A 21,966-nucleotide genomic window follows, 5' to 3' on the forward strand; every position below is an offset into this window, starting at 1 on the left:
TGATTCCAAGGGGAGTGGTGGCAGAACGTTGCCCTGGAGAGATCAATCAGTATCGTACTCAAGTCTCCTAATCCTGAATTTCCTAAATGACTGATGCTCTGCACTTGTAAACTGTACTACTACCTGGTGATATTTTTAAAGGGCCATTTTATAAACCATCCCCAAACAGTCAGACTACTTTGAAACTAATTGTGTTGTGCCACTGGGTACTCTGTTGTATGTATAATGAAATATGAAGTGTTTAGATACAATAAATCAGTCAAAAATTATAACTGAAGGAAACAAGACATCTATTAAAATTTATTCCACTTGTATGGAGAAAGGGCAGCACTTTTACCTAGAAATGTCTTTTAATTTTTGTAATACACTGCGTCAGTTCACAACTAAAACTTGACATCTATAACTGCAGGTATTATTTTAACTTTCTATAGTGTAGAAGTTCTGTAGTTTATCTTCTCCCACTGTATAAAATATTTACAGGAAATGACTACCAGGTAGAAACACCTTATGAAAAAACAAGGTGTAAAAATCTTACAAAGGGTATAAAAACAGTCTGGAGTGGTCCATAGGGTGAGGAGGAAAAAAAATCATCAATATAATATCACATTCTTTGCAAAAGGAAGGACTCTTCCCTTCTTCCCCATTAAAAATGTCTCACCAGTGAAGATTTGGGACACTGAGGGCTCACTTTAATGTTCCTGTCTGAAGCGACTGACCTTAGCACCCAAAGGGGCAGTGAAAGCTGAGCATAACATCAGAGAGAAATGGATAGGTAGTAGAAGGTTTGTGTATCTCAATTTTGACTCTGTAAAATTTGAACTACAATTTTGGTCATTCATTTTAACTGGACAAGTAATTCTTTGATTAGACAGTTAAGGCTTTAATTAAATGAATGTAAATTGTAGCTTTGTACTTTAGTATTCTTTCCCCATTTTTCCTGCAAGATGTTGTCTACAATGTGAGTCAGCAGCAGGTACATACATGCACTCTGCTCCTTCCCCATCCAGTTCCACAGTGGCATCAGTATGCTCACATGCTCCATTTTGGAGCAGAATGGAGGGAAGAGCGCAAATGTCTATGAGATACACAGCACAGAATTCAGTGGACTGTAATAGTTCATACCATATTTTTACCCTTTCTTTTTATTTTTTGGTGATCTGTGTATGAACAAAATCTTCAGAGACAAAAGATTCTTCTTATGACTATGCATCTGCTATCCCAAAGGGCTCAAGAGAGAACATTTGGCTCTTTGTGATTATAGTATTTTTCTCTGGTAATTTCTCTAACATGCTAGCTGGCCTCCCACATCAACTCCTGAATGGCAACTGACAGCACTTTTTCTTCATGAAAGGAAATTTTAATGGGCTGCACCATAAATAGATGGAACTTGCAGTCCTATGTGAAAATTGCAGGATATGAGTCATTAACAACAGCAGGAGACCTTAGATCCTGGGTAGCTTTACGTATCTTCTGTGGCCGTATCAAGGGCTGCATTTAATCTGAGCAGCACATATGCATTCCAGATAGCTTTAGGAGGTAACCTGCCTCCCACTGGCTGCTTTTGTCGTATCTGCTCTCTAGTAAAATATCCTCCAGGCTTAAAGGAACTCCAGTTTATTTTAGAGTCACTCAGTTTCTGGTACCCTGAAATAAAATTGAGGAAAAACAAGTAATTACTGGGTTGTCTTTGGGACAAGAGAGGAAGAGGCTACCTCATGAAGCCAGACCTCGGTTCCTTCCAGAGCTTCTGATGTCCCCCATTCTACCAGAGACGTCACTTTTCTGAGGATTTCAGTGAATCTTTAAATATTTTAACTAGGTTAACAAAGAGAAAGTATTCTGATGTTTTTAAGCATTCAGTTCAAAAAACAGTGTTAACTATTCTTATATTCCACTTCCAGTAGGTACATATGGATTTGAAATTCTTGAATTCAGTGGTGAACTGCTTTATACTTCCATCTTTCACAGATAAAAAAGCAAAAGTGCAAACATTACAACTTATTTTAAGACAGGGCTTGTTGGGAGAGGGAAAAAGCAATACCTTCCGGGTCTTTTGACTTCCAGGACTGTGCTTTAATAAAACACTATCTTTTGGATAATTTGTCAATAGTCTGCTAAGCAAACTCCAACTCAGGAGAACTTCTCACTTGAATCCAAGGTTGAAGAAATTCTTTTAATTCTTCAAATCTGGCAGATGAATTCCCCAGTCTTTTAGGGCAAAAAGTTAAATGTTTGGATTGGTCAGAATATGTGCAATGCTTTTTAATGTCACAGACCAGCAAAAAACCTGAGGCTTTTTTAGTTACTGTGAAACTCTTTCTGTAGCTGAATTTACTTAATGCTAATGCTTTTGTCAGCAATTACGTATGGTACTCCAGCTAATATTGTGAACGTTATAGTATATTAGGTCACACTTGAAAAATTGTCAAACTGACTTCTGTGACTATGACAAGTAATAATGTGGGGATTTTGACTGGAATTATGGGAATTTGTAACATAATTATAGTAGGGTGTCTGTACTGTGACTGGAAGGACATACCAATCTATAGAGTGACCACAGGTGAGGTTTAAATTCCGGTCTTGAGTGGCACCTAGCAAACTCTGATTGCCAAATGCTTTTTATTGCCAAAGAAGCAACACCTTTAACTCTCAATGCAAGGCTATGTCAAGTGATTACTGTTCCATTAAAGCTACAGAATAACTAACTCACTGCCAAGGAGGCTGCTGCAGTCACTCAGGTGGAAATCTGCAATGTTTGGACCATAAGAGTGAAGACAAACCTTACAGCTCTGACTTCTGATATTAGTAAGTGAATAAGTAAAACAGGGCTGACGGGCCCTTGACTAACCTTAACTGTCAGACCCTGCAAAACGATGAGCGATTATGAGCTTTTTATTTTTAGATATCAGCTTGAAGCTGGTTTATAGCAGCTTTTCAGTCAGAGCAAACTGCTTAGGGCTGCAGGGACTGGCTTGGGTGTTATGGACTTTCCAGAATGTACACAGGCAGTGCAGAGAGGCTTTCAGTATGGACAGTAGGAGGTCAAGTTAAAGGATTTGAAGTTCTTTGTAAATCCACACTCTCAAGTTGCTATTTCTGCTTCATGAGATTTCTAGTTCTGAAAAATGAAGTGCATAATCTCAAAATTTGGCAAGCAACAGAGAAGATGAGTAGCTGTTGCCTCCTCTCTGCCTTGATTTTCCAGTTTTATTGGAACGGTTACAGATTTCTGTAGGGTTGCAGATGTCTGTCTTTGCTCACCAGTCTTTAATGAGCTTTTTTGTTTTGGTAGCACATCACCTATTTATTTTTAATGGCTGAGAAGTTACCTGCAACATAGCAGACATAAAAAATCTTTTTAATTTCCTGAATTTTTGCTCTTTCTCTTACAGATCTGTAAAACTTAAGATGTGAGCCTTGTTTGGATAAGGCCAGTCAACATTCCTTCTGGGTTGGTAGCTAAATGGAAATAGAAGTTGAACCCTAAACATCTTTCATTTGTGATACTCTTTAACAGAAGGTGAAGGTGTGTATATTGCTCCTGCCTCTATCACTCTGTATGCTCCCCGTTTTGTGGCAGGAAGTGAAACAGACTGGGAATTTGTGGCTCATGATGTTCACTAAGTGGCAGTCCCAAATTTCATATATGCTTGCCTCCCATCTGGTAAGTGGATGAGTCATTTATGACTCAACTTTCTCCACTCATCTTAAGAATAATTCTTAAAGACTCACATAGAATGTTTGCAGGGGCTCTTGCTGTCGGACAGCACTTTACCTCTTCTGCTCTTGTTTTCTCATCTCTCCCGTATTGTGGATTGCAGTTCAACTTCCAGAGCAAAATCCTCTCACCTGGAACTCGGGATTGGTACAGTTGCTGCTTTAGCGAGTCGTTTCTGATTTAAGTATGGCTTTTAGCTTTGTCTGTAGTACTGTCACTTAGTGAGGTGGAGAACAATCTTGTGGGTAGTATGAGTTAGTGTAGGTAAAGCCCAGGTCTGGAGCCCCTGGAGGTGCTTGTGCTGCACACAATGCTCCTGCAGGACAGGCTGGAAGAGGGGCAGGACCTGCCCTCGTGGTGGCTGTGCCCACCAATGCCTATGGATGAGCAGGCTCTAATCTAGAGCCTCAGCAGTGTGGGTGCAGGCTTGCCTTAAGCTGCAGGACATATGTAGTAGGGAAAATGAGGCTCACAAATTTGTTATTCCTTCTCTTGTGCACAATGAATAGAGACAGCTGACCTGAACTTTGTGCTAGATCTGTTTTAACTCTAGGCAGGTCTTTGTTGGCTCTGTGTTTGAAGTGAAAATGGAATGTGAATCCTTGTCATCAATGACTGTGCTCTAACTCAAGTAGCAGCAACAATCTGTATGTGTGCAGAGAGCTTCAGTAACTCTTAAGAGTTGCTAGTGATGTCTATAGGTGGCCAGAAGAAGCTAAAGGGGTGGCAGAGAATTTTTCTTGGACTTACCTTCTTATGTATATTTACACATTCTTGACATATCAGAGCTAAAAATGTAAGTATATGTACACTTCCCATCGAGAAAAATGCAGATATTACATCCATGAGATGGAAATAGCAACTCATGTCTTAGTTTTCCCAACCATATGGCCAGTCCTATAGATGTGCCCCTTATGTAAGAGAGACCCTGTTCTACACTTCAGTTGTGTGGCAGTTCACTGGAAAGGAAGTTCGAGAATTGTTAATTGAAATAAATGTCTAGTCTTTTCCATATTTGAATTTTTAATTTCTAAATCATGCTGTTAATAATCAAAGTTTGTACACTTAGAAATGAATCTTCATACAATAACTCCTTTTACTTATCTTTCTATTTAATTAGGACTAAATAGCTGTTTTTCCTCAGCTCATTCTTTTGTCCCTAAAGCAATTTCTTAAATGTCCTCGCTAATTACTAAAATCACATCTCAATGGCATCCATTCTTGATAGCTCTGTGATTGTTTCAGGGTTCATGAGAAACAGCACTTGCCTCACAATCTGTATCTGAAACTAAATACCTCATAAAAATGTAATTTTATGTTCAACTTTATTCTCTGTTAGCAGATATTTTCTAATTGGGATTTAAAGATAATGTGCATATTGCCCCCAAACTTAAATAAATACTTGGCTTCAGTTTTAGGAAGAATGTAGACACAAAAAAAAAAAGATGGTTAGCACAAATTACTACATGAAATAAGGATTTCTACATCTGGAAGGAAAACCAAAACATTTTAATAGGATCACTCAAATGGGATAAAATTTTCTCTCCAGATACCTGATAGCCATGGAAGGGAGAATGTTTTTTTATATATAATTTGATGCACTGAAGTTTCATATAACTGAACTTGAAGAAGGCAAGTGAAGCAGACTGCAGATGCCTTTGTTATCAAAATAATAATACAAGATCCTCTTAAACATATTTTTGAAGGACAGCATAATTAAGCAACATCATTTGGGGACAAACAGCTATAGAAAAGAGACAAAAGTGGGCCAAGGCAACATAAAAACTGTTAGGGTGTAGTGAGAGTATTAGATGCTACTTCCAAACGTGAGCCTACAGCCTGGTCTTTGACTTTGCTCTTACTAACAGCCATAGCACAAAGGTGGGAATGTACTGATTTCAGTTTATTCATCCTACAAAGTCAGGAGATACAAAACAGTGGGGGTGATCATAAACATATTGCATAAAACGAATTGCATGGTCTTGTGAAACAAATTAATAGCAATAGGAAATTTAATATTGGGAAAGGTAAGGTTGTGCTTTTATGGGTCAGTCTTTCAGAAACTATAGGTTCATCAACTGGGAGTGGTGAGATCAAGACTGTTAGTTGACTACAAGGCACAAGATGATGTAAAATCCTGAAAAAAGCAAATGTGTTGCCAGGAGCCTGTGGGGTTGCTGCAGTGAAGGTGGGGACCCAGAAATGGGTTCTGTGCTGTTGAACAAGGAACTCATTGGTCTTTAATCTTCACTGCACTGAAGCCTTGTCTGTCAGAAAAAATAGAAATATGCAAACAATGAGTTTCCAATTTTGAATGCTAAGCTTTGTATATGGATTACAGGCTTCCATGACTGTCACTCAGTACCTTCAGTGAGTGCAAAAATGGTTTTTAGCATCCCTCATTGCAGATTTTGTAGCTTGAAGACCTAAAGCATTCTCTAAAACTTGTTTTTCAACTAAGTACTTAGATTTTTCTACCACTAAGCAGAACTATATTTCATTACTGACTTTAATGGAATTGGGAAGGGACCCAAGAATATATTGGTGTCTAGCATTTTGCAGATGCCTTTGAAAAATCTGGTCTGCAGTACTGATCAAGAATAGCTACTTCCCTTGTGAAGTGATCAGAGAAAAAGATCTCTGAACTATCTCATAGTGGTTTTACTTAAATTAGGAAAAAAGGTAAGAGAAAACAGTTAATATCACACAATGCATGTTGTTCTATATTCTTCACTTATCTTTTCAGTAGCACATATAAAGCTGCCAAATAAAAGTATATATGCAAAACAAATGTTTGGGGTGTGTCCTGCAACAGGCTATGCCAATGGATACTCCTGGATTCATTTTTGAAATCTGAACAAAATTTAATAGTTGTTTAGACTAAATGTTGGTTTCTTTTGAAAACATTTTTATGTGAATGCCTTTTGTTTATTTTGCTGAAATAAATGATGTAATAAAAAAAATGGGGCCAAAACTCATCATTTTTACACTTCAGCAGGTTGATTATTTTGTCATGAGTGAAGCACATATATATTCATGTCTCACATCATAACAAGTATAATTAATGAAATACAAAATAAAAAGCAGTTACTGAAATATTGGGCACCTTTGCAGTCTGTTAGTCCCACTTGCATTAAAACAAATATTCTCTCCCATCATTGATTTAATAACTATTTTACAGTTATGCTGACCCTCACCTTTATTGATGGATTAAGGAACTTCCCACATGGTTCCTCATGGTTTGTTGAAGTCTGACTTCAGAAATCAATTGGTATTTGTACTTTAGATAATTTTCTAGCTAAAAAGAATTTTTCGAGACATATTAAAAATGTGGTGTTTGGTTTTGGTTTCTGTGCTTAACGGGAAAGGCAGCTGAAATAGTTCTCCTTCCATATAAACTTAATGCCAGTAGATAATTCCCCAGTGGATAGTCATTGAAGAGGTAATGTTGGGCTGAGCTAGAGTTTGATGAATGCTATCAAGGATCTATAACCTGAAATAATTTCTGCAATAGGTAACACTTATTATTGCATTTGTTATTACCTTTTCTGTGTTGGCTGCTGTGTTTCAAATGCTACAACAGAAAATCTCCAATAAATTGTCAGTTTCCTCAAAGAAATCTGGGGATTTATCAGGTGAGACACTCCTGTTAAGAGAGCTGCAACTGTTCAGGTAGGGACATCTGAGCTTTGCATGGTTATTTTGGGTAAAGTAAAAACAAGTAGTGTTGCAAGAATACTATGAGTAACTAACAGCATTGGAGAGCTGCAGTTCTCAAGGTGAGGAGAACAGAAGGTCTCTAATGTGTTGAGAGTTCCATGTAGTCTGAGAGATAACTCTGAAAACTGTTGTAACTGATCTTATTTTTACTGTACTTAAAGAGTTAAGTAAGTGCATCTGCAGTTGTCTTCACTTGATTTTTCTGTGCTCACCCCTGCTGGGAGGGTAGTGCTGGGATCCTTCAGGGTATAAATCACTCAGTATTTTTAGCTGCATTAGGACCAAAAAAACTCCTCCACATTTAATGAAGTGTCAAGACTAGTTTGTGTGACACTTTTACCTAATGTGTCTTACATCATTGTAAAATCATTTGTGTGCCTGTGAACTGTAAACATAACCCCTCTCTTCATTTTGTCTCATTCAGTCTTTTGCACTTGCATATTTAATTCTTTTTCCCAGTCACCTTTGTGGCATTACCTGCTCTCCATTTCCTTTGACAATTAGCAATAAACTGGATGTTGTTAGTAAGGATTTCTTCCTGCATGTGGAGGAACCCTTCTCCAAGGTATTAGTACTGCCTCTGTCGTCCTTCTGGACCTATAAGCATATACTTAGATCACTATATAGAAGACAGCTGGAACAGAATATTTGGATAATAATTTGTAGTTCACGGATTAGTCTTTGCTTTCAAAGTTGTGTTTGAATGTATTGCTCCATTGCACCAAAAAGAGAGGCTGAAGGGTCTTTCCTCCACTTAGCAAGCCCATGGCGGCAGCAGCAGCATGAGCTTGTCCACGCTCCTCTGGAAAGGTACTTCACTCCTCTGCAGGAGCCTTCCCCTGTGTGAGAGAAAGCACTTCTCTGTAGCCTCTTAACTTCTGTGATAGCCAAAATGAAAGGCAGTTCTGATGATTTTCCCTCCTCCAAACTATGTGAAGGATTTTCTTTATCAGGAAAGTTACTAAGATTTCTTTTCTATAGACCACTGCAGGCCAAATTAAAATTATTGCAGGGATAGGAACTGAGTGTTCTAAAGTAAAAATACTTTTCGAAATTTTCGTTTTACAAAATTAAAAAAAAATTCTGCATTACATTTTCCCCAACTAATTATATAAGTGTTAGTAAGAATTACATGCCCTGCATTTTAAAACCTACTAAACCAATTCAGTAATTTATATTGGATTTTGCAAAAGAGAAAAGTGAGCCACCTTTCTAGTTTTTTTTCCCCCTCACTCTGTACTGTAATTTGTTAATTTTCTATCACAGACAGCTTGTTTCCACATCACTTTGCTGATAGCTCTATTTTTGGTGTACCTGATTAGATGACTCTGGACGATGTGAATTGCACTAAACTAGAGCAAAATCAGCAGCTGATGGCACTGTGTTGCCTAACAACTTCAGAAGTTTCTGCACTTGTGCTGAGTTGCCATAGCAATATCTGCCCACTGGTGGTGGACTTGCTTCAGAAGTTGCAATGAAAACAACTGTCAAACTAACATAATGGCAGATCCATTAGCCACAGCAACACCAAGAAACTGGAAATTATTTCTGTCACAGACATAAATGAAGCTTCATTGCACTTCATATCATCCCCAGGTAGGTGTCTGTTTTGGAAGATCCAACATTGTGCTGCTTTATTCAGTAAATGTAACTACAGAAGTACATGAGGGCTGGAATATTTCAGTATTTGACACAACACGAGGATCAATTACTTGTGTCATGGACACTCCTCAGGGAGGGCTAGTTTTAATACTGTGTTTCTGCAACTACCTTCCTTTTGCCTCTTTTTGTTACAAACCCATGCTTTGCTTTATTTCTTCCACTTGCGGCAAATATTCTTGTTATCAACTCGTTCTCTTTCTTAAGCAATTCAGGTATTTGGAGATGATAAAAGGAAAGAGAGAGTTTTTGGGTATGGTTTCAAATTATCTTTTTAAAAATTTTACCATGTCTCTGAGTTCTGAATAGTTCTGAGTCCTTTCACTTCTTCAGAGTCTTTCAGGTAATTTACATGCTAAAGTTGCAAGATTGAGATTTTTCAGACCAGGAAAGTTCATGGAGCAACTTTAACCGGGCAGTAACTATTAGCCCATCTGTTTTTCTTCACTGGCCTATTGAGACAGACAGAAAAAAACCCAAATCCCTGTTTCTGCAAAAGATGCTGGAGCCTTTGGATGTGTGTTTCCAGACTTGTTTGGTTTAACTCAATAGATTAAGAACTCAGTTTCCCTGCTGGTATTTCGTTTATCTGTTTAACTTTCCTGGATTAAAATTCAGTTTAGTCAAATACTTGGATGAAATGATGCTTTAATTTGGTCTCCTTGACAGGGTTTTTTTTCCTCCCTGAAGCAGCAACTGATTGTTTTTCTCAGTATGCTCTGTAACTGTTAGCATTAAGTGCTAACTGACCCAGGTTTGTGTCTTGAATCACAGTGTTGAAATCTCCATTTCGAAAATATCACGTTGTCCATTTCCACTCTGCCTTAATTGTCCAAAATTAAATGTGATCAGAGTGGGACCCTGTTTGAACAGACACAGCTTGGAATGTTAACTGCTTGCTGATGATGTGTTTGCTTAGCAATTTACAGGCTATCATTCTGATTAATAAAAAAATTCGCTGTATCTATGGAAACAAAGTGTGGAAAATAGCTTTTTCATCTGAGGAATGTTCAAGGAAAATGATTAGATGGCCTTAAAAATGATAGCAGCTGTCTTCAGAGCAAGACTCAGGGCATTGCTGGTGTAGAAAGGACTGTAGCAATGTGTGACATATAGGATCCTAACATTTTTAACTGCATTCCAATCAAATATTATTTTAGCAAATTATCTTTATGCAAATTACTGCATCTGTTTTATTTTTTCTTGATGCTTTTGTGGATTGCCATGTCTTGAGATGTCCCAAGAGATGATTTAAATAATGTTAATCATTAATTGATTGCCTCTAGATTAACTCTAAAAGAAATTAAAATTTTAACATGAGGATAATAAACAGTATTTGCACCAAATTTGCCAATGCTTTCGCTCTTTTGGAGAGCCTTTAGCTGGCATTATCTTCTTGCCTGCCTTCTTGCTGTAGAGCTGAGGAACCAGGAATGCATTCTCTTTCTTTCCCATTTTATTTTTCCAGCTAAAGGTGTTGGCCAACAAATGATAATTTTAGGAGTTCTCCTGGTGTTAAAAATTCTAGTCTTTAAGATGTCTTTTTCTTTTAGCTTCTTGACTCCTGGAAGTTATTTGGTGTGCTCAAAGCATCAGTAGGTCTTGTGCCTTTGTCACAGCAAACATGGGGAAACTTCTGCGTTCTTTTAATGGTAAATAAAAATCTTTCTGAAGATTTTGGATAAAGGCAATGGAATGGAGCTTTTCAGAATGTGCACTTCATGATCCAGCTATATCTGGCAGTATTGGGTGGCATGAAATATTAAAAGCAGTAAAGGTTTATTTAGGCTGATGTAGGAGAGAGCCCAAAGTGCAGTTGGATAATCCTTGGTAATGAGAGCAGAGTGCAACAGTTTTTCAATGGTTTTGGAGGCTTTTTCAGTAAAATACTGTTCCTCAGGGGCCAGTGAAAGCATTTGAGTATGATGCAAGCTGTAACGAGGTGCAAGAGCAGTGCAGTAGCAGAACCCTTTGTGCACCTTGTGAAAGCAGCCTTTGCTGATGGTTAGAGAGGCTACTGGAGCTCTGCTGCAACTGTGTCCCTTTTAGACTCACTGCAAAATTTGGTTTTCATTTAAAGCTCATACTTGCCTGTTCTCTGCCTCAGGGGAAAAGAAACCTCTTGAAGTAAAATACCTCTTGTGAGAGTCAACCTTGGAAGCTTTTGCTTGGATCCATCTTGTAAACAGAATCTGCATGTTTACTTGGAGTTTTATGGTCCTTAATCTGACCTGGCCTAGACCTGCTTGTAACAGCAGTGGATCAGTTAGTGGGGAACAAAAAGCAGATGAAAGAAAAAGAAAATGTGATACAACACAAAACAAAACTAGATCGGGCTTACAAAAATTAACATTTGAGATATATGTCTCAAGGTGTATTTGAGATGCATAATATATTAAGATATAATGCAATATAATTGTGACATTAATTGCCAAAGTATAAATGCCTGAATGTTTTGAAACTTTTTAGAGGCCCATGTAAGGCATAAGACTTTAGATATTTTAAAACCGTTATTGCACTGATGGACTATGAATGTTTATTTACTTGAAGAGAAACTGAGCTTAGCTAGGAATCCAAGTGTATCGCAATAGTTCTAGCTGGTTGTACACCTTTTCACTTATGTCGAAAGAACTCTTTACACAGATTAAAATATTTGTTCAGTTAAGTATTTTAGAATTTATGGGCAGCTGAATTTGGAAAACATTAATGCAGAGGCAGTATAAAGTGGAATAACATACATCTGCAAAAGTCTTTTTAAAGGCCTACACAGTGTTTTAGCTAGCTGTAAGGAGCAAAGTGCCCCTTAGTAGATGGTACAGCAGAGTTCTTCTTGAGAAAGATTTGTTTTGCTTTGTTTCCATTCACTTCCATCTATGACGAGAGTTTGCAGGAGTGTTTCCAGATCATCCATGTGAGCTATACCATGCGTGCAGCTTGGAAAGTCAAACGTCTGCAAATGTGTCTGGATGTTCCAGACCACATTGGATTGGGTTTGCTGTGGGCTGCTCTTGGAGGGTCACAGATTGAGTTACAATGAGTGAGATAGAAACTTGGAAAAACTTGGAACAATCTGAACATAGAGAGTCTTTAAATTTCTAGCACTCTGGATTGAAAAAACCCCAGAAAAACCAAGAAACAAACAACCCCCTCTGCACCCTGCAAAAAAATCCCCCCCCACCCAAGTAACTGAAAACCAGCAACAAAACCCCCTCCAGATGTTATGCATACCAGATAGCTGCAAAAATGCCCTTTCTGGTTTTTTGGCATCCTGATTTCCCTCTCTCTCTTTAAGAAACTTGCCAGGAAAGGAATAAAAATGTTAAATATTACACCAGCAAACTTATGATGGGACACATGCTCTGTCTTTGCTTACTGAAGGGAAGTCTCAGGCATGGGGAGACTGAGGCAAGACCATACGGGCAGTGTAGGACAAAAATAAATTCCCCTCCAGATTCTCAGGTTGATGTGGTTAGTGCAGCACTTAATTCCACTGTGTCTGTTATTAAATACATTTCTCTGTGAAAATGGCATCACTGGTAACATTTAAAAAATTAAAAGGTGAAGTATTTTGGTAGACTCTGAAAAAAACCTCCTGGTAAGTTAATTGTATTTCTGTAACAAATTGTGTTCAGAGACCAGAATATGACTTATGTCCTAGGAAAAGTTACATCCTCAATGTATAAATAAAACCAACTGCAAATAAAAGGATAGTTTTCTTCTTTTAAATCTAGCAGATATGACCAACTTCCTGAGTATAATTTAATATAATATTGTAGTATTAATATAATATATTCCTTTCAGAAAAATAAATCACAACAATTCCAAGTTCAGGTCTGTATATTGGGAAGAGTGAAGGAAATTTTATAAAAAGGTAGTCAGAACATATTCTTAGGATCACATCTGTTCAACAAATTGTTTCAAAACCTCCTGTGTATGAATTTACATCTGAATTAGAATAGTTTATAATTGTACAGTTAGTGTGATACTGGTAAGTGATACTGAATTTTCATCTGCCAAAGCCATACTTTAAGATACCTCTCCTAAAAGAAAAAAAAGGCAGATTGCTCTTCTTAGCTCTTACTCAGTGTTACTGCAACTGTAAACTCTCTTTGATTAGAACCTTCAGTATATTTCCTTTTGAATTCATGTAGTTCAGAACAAACTATATGATGTGACGTCATTAATAAATCTGTGAAGTTAATAAATCTCATTTGTGGTGTGGAAAGGAGAATGCTGCGATTCTTTCATAAACAATCTTTTTATCAATGGGAGATCAATACAGAAATATCAGAATAGGAGTTGTTAAGCTTGTAATGTTATTTGCATGGCTGGTGTCCATGGAGACAAATGGGTACAAAATCGCTTGACTTGAATATTCTAAAAAGTTATTAAGAATAAAGAGGGATACTCTCATGTTCTGTCAAGCATAAGTTGATACAGGAATTATTTTAAATTTTCATCACAGGCTTAGCATTCACAGGGTTGTCCATGCCTGGTTTCTGTGTGCCAGAATGCATTCTTAGTGAAATATGCATGGCTTGAGTGGATATGTGATAGAATAAATCATCTGAAATTAGCAAATTTTCTCACTGTATACAGTACATCACAATAAAAAATGCACTTAAAAATAATGGACTTGGCCAGAACATGCCTTTGTGTACAATTTAACAAAAACCAGAAAATTATATTTTTGCAGATTACAAGTAGTTTTGGGATGATTGAGTGTGTGCAATTTGTAACAGGGCTTTGGGTTTGTATTTAAAGTAGCCAAGGGCTAGACTTAATCATCCTTGTGGGCCCATTCCTGCTCAGGACTCGCAGGATTCCTAGGCTACGTCTTGCAATTTAAATAAATAGGTGATCATGCAGAAAACAATACACAATCAAGCATTATGAAACATTAATGTCCCATTATGTCCATATCCTTTAAAATGCTACATTTTGGTTTGTGTAATACAGGGAGTGTTCTGCAGCTAGCTGAAAGACAATATGGAATATACAAATGGCTTTGATATAGGATGTATTTTATTATTTGTGCTATGTTGCTTAAGTTTTGCTCTCTGCAGCTGTTAATGATTTTAGACTTTATTTCCTTTGTCAGGTTGCCTTTCTTGGACAGTATTAAAATGTTATCAAATTATTTTTGCTGGTCAACAAAATATCTAATGGTTTGTTTGGATGAGATGTTCATCTTAGGTTTGCAGTTATATTGTTATTTCAGGGAGAGGGTGTTACTTCAAGTCACATTTCCATGTACTATGTACAAAGAAAACAGCACATGTGGGATTTCTTGTCCCTGACTGTCATTTCTTACAGAATTTTGTCATCACTTAGCATCAATTTTTTCCCTTTTAAATTGTCAAATGAGTATAAAATGTCTCCTCTCATTAAACCTTAAGTGTTGTGTTAACTAGTCAGAAGGACATTACAGCTTTAATGTGCTGATACCAGTGAGTTCCTGTATATCCTTAGCTGGAGCTGCTGCAAAGTCTTTTAGGATTTTGGTCTGCACATTCATTGAACTTCCATGCTGTCTTTAAAGGAAAAAAAAAGCCTCTTGGAATTTTTTCCACTGGAACTTACTTCTTTTAAAAGATACTTATTTTAAGACAAAATGAACAATGTGCCAACATGTTGATTATTAAATGGTCTGCTCGGCAATAAAGTGTGAGCGAGTGTTAGTCCCATTTGTGGTCCTCGCTGAAGGCTAAAAGGAGAACTTATATCTAAGAACATTTTGAATATGATGCATTTGCTGTTGAAAAGGCTGAGTTTACGGAACTTTTGTGTTGCAATGTTAGTATTAGGAAAACATGGAGACTGTATTGAATTGTGTAAATGAGACTCCAGATAAGGAAAGGCTGATAGCTCTGGAGTAAAATAAACTTGAATATCAGTGTCTCATTGCTATGCTAGAATGCATTTCATTTAATCGATTTAAATCTTGAAGGATGTCTTTAGGATAAAGGTACACGGAATATATTCCATACTTTACTGTCATTTTGTTCCAAGGATTCTTCTCCTCTGTGCTCCTTCCACACTTTTAAATTCTGTGTGACAAGAAGATGATCTATTTATTTGTACATAGAAAACCAAAAAAGCCAGAATATAGGGTCTAATTTTAATGGCTCTCAGAAGCATAAAGCATCTTCAGTGATACCTAAAATTGGTGAGATTTCATTAGTAATTGCCACAATCAAAGGTTTAGCTAAAGAAATGGATTGCTATGACTTGTACTAACATAAAACATTTATTTTTTATGTAGAAATTTTAAGAAGCAGAATGTATATGCTGCCTTTTCCATATGACGAAGTTTTAAGAAATATTTTTTGTTCTATGCTAACTGAAGAAGCTCCCAAGTTAGCTTCAGGTTCACTCCCTTGTATGATGTCTGTCATAGAGCACCCAGTACTATATAAGTACCCGTGCTTGTATTTCTGTGAAACTCTGGAACCTGCCTTAGAGTGCTTAATAATCATGAGGTTCATAAAGTGGCACATGAAGGACCTGACTTCTCCCTTTGTGAAAATGCATCCCCTTCAGAATTCAAGACAACTGCAAAGCCACATCAGCAACTATAAGGGCTGTCTACTTTCTAATTTTACAACATATTAATTAGATAATGAGTAATAATACCAATAATATTGTAGGCCCTGGCTGCCTCCAGCACATGGCAGCGTGATGTGTCCCAGCCCCTTTGTGTGCCTGGGCACATCCATGCAGGAGCAGCCAGTGGCCACTGCTGCCCATAGCAGGCTCTGGTAGCTCCATGTACAAACACCCTGAATCTCCTGAAATACCCACTGCAATTTGCCCCCTGCAGGCAAAGCTGCCTTGCTGGGTTTGTAGGTCTGCAGTTCCAACAACCAGCAGACATTTTTCCATGCTGGCACTTTCAAAATGGATAGTAATGGATTTCAAAGTGTGCTCTGCCTTACTTTGAACTGGGATCACGTTTGCACTTTTCGTTATTTGCTTTTCTAAGCTTCAGTTTGTAGTTCATGCTAATTTCCAATGTGTTTTATCAGCTGATGAAAAATCTGAAATATGTTTTCTCAAATTTATTCTCCTGCTTACAGTTTTTGTTCAGAAAATGGAATCTTGGCTTGGAACCAAATAACTGGTTTTTATATAATTAAATCCTAAATGCACTTATATAAGAAGGACAAAAGTCAACTGAGTAGGAGGATAAAATGCAAAGATCTAATTTTTTGAAGTTTCAGTTTGTAAGTTTGTTATTATTCTTGATGTTCTTGCTCTTAAAAAATGCCCAGTTTGATTAGAAGCTCATTATTTAGAGCGTACAAATTCTTCATTGGAAAGTTATTTTTAGACTTAAATTCCATGGGTTTTTCTGGATTTTGAAATCAGGTGGGGTTTTTTTCTTTTTGAAGACAGTTTTTTTGGGTAAAATAATATCTGTGCTAGTGCGGTCAGAGTGATGAATGTTTGGGTTTTGTCAGCTGTTGTTTGTTTTCTTTGTCATTGTCAGCTTAATTTTTGTTTTGTTTCTTTTCAATTGGAGCTTTTCAGCATCTCTGTAAATTTTTTGCAGCATCCTTTGGGATGCCATTGGCTTACGGTGATTTTTGGATTATGTCTACTTTTACTTATGCCGAATTTTCAGGAAAAATTTTGAATATAAATCTTATAGGGTTCTTTTCCCTATCACTTTTAGTGCATTACAAAAGATCTTTCGAAGCTGCTGTCTTCATCCAAGTGGCAGAAATCTTGTACGCAAAATGAAACAAAAAGCTGCTTTGGAAAATACCTAAAGATTATGAGAAACTTGAGATTCTACATACTTTTAAACTTTTTTAGCAAGACTATTCCGTTTAATCCACCAGATACTTGCTATTAAAAGCATGTAGATAATAGGAAGAATCAGAAATTCTGGACTAAACAAATTCCACAGGACAAAAGACTTGGTTTTTAATTAAAGGCCGTGTTTGTTTGAAACTTAGAGCAGTGCCAAGCATAATTTTCTCAGTACAGCCTTTGGTGCCTTGGCCTGGTGCTAGATTACTTTATAGGGCACAGTGAAAGTTGGTATTCATTTCTTCTCTTCTGCATAATTTTGTGCTAGAAACACAGTCCTTTTATCACATGCTGTAATCTAGTACTTTTTCCTGAGCTTGGTTTGATGTCTGATGTAGACAAATATCTGTCTGAGTTATCTGTAGACTGTGATACTAAGTATTTCATATCTGTAAAGATTCAGGTTGGAATAAAAAACTTTCACCCACAACAGGTGATACAAAAAAGTGTTAGAAAAGGTATTAAAATGATGTAGTTGTATTAACTCCCTGTTCTGATCTGTGTCTTACCAGATGCACAAAGAAGCAGTGAATTATAAATAGGCTGAGGTTATTCCTAATGGCATTTCTTAGCTTCTCCCTTTATGGGCTACCACCGTGTCCCCTGCCTTTCCTCATGTCAGCAAACGCTGCTGCACGTGCCTGCAGCTGCCAAGGAACCTCCATCTGGCAAGCCCTTAAGAGGTGGGTGATATCATCATTTCAAATCCTTACAGCTCTGAATCCACAACTTTTGAAGGAAATAGTTTGTTTCACGTCTGGCATGGTTGGGCTTTGATGTCTGAAAAAGCAATTTGGAAGACAATTTTCTGCTGTTCATTTGTGTTCAGCAGAGACTACAGCCTGCTTTATAAAACACCTCTGATCAAGCAGATCAGGCTTGTTCTTGAAACTCAGTCTCATTTATCGTCTTTCTAACTCTCTCAATTTCCTCAGGAAATATAAAACTGTGTGTATTTTATCTTCTTTTTATTTCCCTTCTCTTAAGAAATGTTCTCCTCCCCTCCCTCCCTCAAAAAAAAAAAAAATCCAAATGACCAAAGACAACATCTTGACGAAATGCAACCAACAGACTCACAGAAAACAAGGACGCCCCCCCTACCTCCCTATTGTTCCCACTTTTAGTAAAGTAACATAGAATAAAAAAATGTATCAAGATCGAAGATCTGGGGTTATTTTGGAATTAATTGTAATGAGGGAAAAATTGCTTTTATCCAGTAATAGTTATACAGGGCAATGTTGAGAGATTACATTGATTCTGTTAAGAAAAGAAGTGTGTTTGCCTTCTCAGTACTCAGTTGAACTGTGTTCAATGACTTCGTTAACACAGGCCGTGTTCTTGGTTGACAAAGGGATTGAATGTATCTATTTTTGTATCTTTCAGATGTTTTTTTTCTAAAGTACCACATTGTACTATACAGCCGGCTGTGGTATTCTTACACACACAAATTTAATTTGAAGGTAACCATTGATTAATGCTGTAAAACTAAGGAAACACATTGTAAGCAGATTTTTCACTGAGGAGCTCTTTCTTTTTTCACTGATCAGCTTGAAGGCTATTGAGTGTGTTGAAGAACCTGATGCTCCAAGTTAGCAAAGTTTAGGTGTTTTTTTTTCCCCCCCCCCATGATCTTCAAGCTTCTAATCTAAGAAGCAGGAAAGGATTTCCAGAAAAGTTCCTGGAAATGAATTTTATCTTTAAAGTTTTATTTTGGGGTGTACTTATTAGTTTAGCCCTCATTCCTACGAAGCAAAAAGTTGAGGAACCGAATGGAGAAGGATTTTAGTATTATGTGCTTGGTGTTTTATGGCATGTTTTTAAATGCTGTAATTAAAAACCAAAAGAAAATAATAGAGCATGTGTATGTTTCATTATAAGTGAAAAGTATTTACCCTTTCAAATACTTACAAGCAGATATCATAGGAATTATACAAATGCACACTAATGAGGATTAATGAGCTGTTATGTAAGTTAGTACTTAATTGATTTGGCTAAATATCAGTCTGTAGGAAGAAATGCAATTTTTTTTCATGCAAGTAATAATTTTTGCTTATGCAAATATATGTGATTGGAGCTGTGTCAATCTGCAATAACTTCCACTGTGGTCTTTTGTGAGTTTATAGAAGCCTCTGCCAAGGGTACTTCTGGATAATTTTTTTGAGTGAATTTGGAGCCTAAGATTTCCCAAGAAAACTTCGACTCATGCAATTTCCTGCCAATTTTGTGAAGTCCGTAACAGGGATAATCTAAGTACACTCTGATGTCTCTCATAAAAAGTAGCAAATACTTTTTACATAATAATACTTTGAAGGCTAATTTGCTTGTACAAAAAGTTACTACATTGATGTGAATCTTTCTTTTAGAGTCGACACAAATTTAAAATGTTGTGACATGTCATGGCGATGGGCCTTGGCTGAGAATATCCTCAGCTTGGATTTTCTTTCTCTTCTTCTCTGTCTTGCTTATCATGTCATACATCTCTCTTCAGCAGTAAGGACATTTTCACCTCAGCAATATATCAGAAGTCATGAAGTTTTGACACAAAGCAGGTGTCTATCTAAAAAAAGAAAAAAAGGCCTTCAAAAGAACTTTGAAGTCTATGCTGATACTTATTTGGAAGGGCACAAACCATGCTGATAGTAAGCAATATCCAATAGAATGTTGCCCCAAGCCAATTTAAAATACATTTTCTCTATCCTTCAAACTGTTTATAGAAGCCATATTTGGTTAAGTTACTTTTTAATTGTCATCAGTAGGTAAGTTCAATCAGATGGGTCAGAATCTGCAGAAGGCATTACTTTTACTAAAGCTTCATTGAAATTAAATTTGGACTTTGAATCAATGCCCAGGAATGATGTCAGCTATAGCAGATTAAATTTGCTAACGTCTCTTCATTTTAATTGTGTTTTTAAAACAAAACAGATAATTCTTCCAGGCTTTTGCCTTTTAATGTTTTCAGGCTTTGTTTGGGCTGAATATTTTGGGGCATTGAATATTAAATTTTAAATCTATTTTGCGTTACCTCTGCATACAAAAGCATCTATTTAGTGGGCACGTTTCAACAATAATTTGTAAGTAGTAAAATATTCAATATTTTATCAGTCTTTTGCATACTGTCATAGTTGTTTTATATTATTGAGGAATGAGTAAAGGGAAACATAGAGAAATAATTACTGATCTGCAGTATTGTCTGTTACTTATCCTGAAAAATTAAATACCCCAAATAATTCTTGAAATCCTTTAATATTAAAACTGGTATATAACCTGTAGGAAAATGGGTAAATAATTCAATTTTCTGTCGCTGATAGTATTGTGTATTAGATATATCTGACCAGGATTTTATATTAATGTAACAAGATAATTTTGCTTTTGTTCTATCTGGTGATATGCTTATTGTCTGACTACAAGCCTAGAATTGCTAGCCTTTTTATTTGTATCCTATGTCACATTAATAACAGTTGTAATTATTTTTTTTACTTAATCTGCTAAAAATATTAATAACATAATTAAATCAACTGCATCCTGCAGCAATGAATTCTGCAGGTAAATTGTATTGTCTATATCCTGCTGCTGGAAACAATGTGAAGTGTTCAAATTTCAAGTAATTGGAAATGAGAAATCCTAATTTTCTGGAGTAAGCTTTCTCCATGGTGGCAATACTTTGCTGTATGCTAGAATACAAGAGCCCCAGTTTTAACTGGAAGGGAACTCTGGAGGTCTTGTAGTTAAATATGATAAAGGCTCTTAGGGATGTGTCCAGCTGAGCCTTGAACTGTCCTAGGATGGCAATTTCATAGCCCCTCTGTGGATTTTCCAGTGAATTCTTCCCCCAAATGTGGAATCTCTCATGTTTCTACTTTCCTATTACCTCTTGTCTTATACATGTGCACCTTTGAGAATTATCTGCCTCCATCTCCTCTCTATCCTTTTAGGTACCTGTAGCTGTAGCTGGGGAGCAATAAGGACTCCCCTGAGCCTCCTCTACTGTGGGCTCCCCAGTTCCCTTAGTATTTCATAGATGATAGAGGGCTGCCTCACAAGGACCTTGTCTGGCTCCTTCAGCACTTTTGGTTGCCTCCAATCTCATGGATTCACTTATGTCCAAATTAATTAAGGGATTCCTTCCCTTTATCTCTCTACACCAAATATTACTTCACTCCCACAGTATACCAAGAGGCTTAAGGACCTGGAAACCCTCAGGACAAATCATTACGTGGAAAGGTAAAGTGCTCTTTTCTATTATTTTTAAATGCCTTCCACAGAAGATACTTGGGAATCTTTACCAACCCTTCTTTTCCACTTTTCCAGATCATAGCTTCATCTCTGTGTTCACTTTTCTTTCACCAATGCTGGTAACTATCCAAACACTGTGAGAATTTCTTGGTTGAGACCAGTCAGATAAAGCAAGGGGAGTAGGTTTGCCATTCTTGCAGAAACCCAGGTTGGCTAGGTTTCACCCATGTATCTTTAGTCCCTTTTTTTCTGTGGTATATTAACAAGGGAGGGTCCGCTGGTGTATAATGCTGAAATAAGGAAGTACAAAGGTAGCCTTCGTCCTACTGGAGCATCCTGTCTCTAGACTTTCCATTATGCAAAGGTCTTTATGTGATCTGAGCTATTACTTTGTAAAAAAATTAGACATAATGGTACTTTCTGATTTGAAAAGTATCAAGCAATATGCTGCTGATGCTAGAAAAATGTTTGTTAGGTTTCCTAATGCAATTAATCTCTTTGATCTCAGAAGTGGTATGTATGAATACTGTTTTACTCTCTTAGAAATGCAGAAACAATGTTGGTCTGACATCTGAAGAAAAGTATGAGATGAAATCTTTGTCTTTTTCTGTTCTTATAGTTGCACTGCTACTTTTTTGTCTTGTGTACTCATCATAGCACTTGAATAACCTGTATTTCTTCTTGTTTATCTGTTTTTCTTCTGTTTACCTCATGGTTTAACATAACTGCCCACACCAACACAAGGTAGTTACAAAATTCAGAACATCAAGTGGAAAGTTCTCAGATAACGTCTAGCTGCTTTTTTATACGGAGTGGGT

The 21,966-nt window shown here is 36.9% G+C and overlaps 1 protein-coding gene across 8 annotated transcripts in view; it reads left to right on the forward strand.

Annotated features, from left to right (window-relative positions):
- The window catches only part of PDE1A (phosphodiesterase 1A), a 196,495-nt gene that overhangs the window by 23,511 nt on the left and 151,018 nt on the right, over window positions 1-21,966 (forward strand). Inside the window, exon 1 of one of the 8 annotated variants that reach the window (XM_066189801.1) lies at window positions 17,580-17,598. The exons of the other annotated variants lie outside the window; for them this stretch is intronic. The gene's annotated coding sequence lies outside the window, so the exon portion shown is untranslated. Of the gene's footprint in view, window positions 1-17,579; window positions 17,599-21,966 lie in introns of those variants that run through there. 8 annotated transcript variants of the gene reach the window in all.

The sequence above is a fragment of the Chamaea fasciata genome, unplaced genomic scaffold (assembly GCF_029207755.1).
Source record: "Chamaea fasciata isolate MVZ Bird 193981 ecotype frontalis unplaced genomic scaffold, bChaFas1.0.hap1 SCAF_8, whole genome shotgun sequence".
Taxonomy (NCBI): Eukaryota; Metazoa; Chordata; class Aves; order Passeriformes; family Sylviidae; genus Chamaea; species Chamaea fasciata.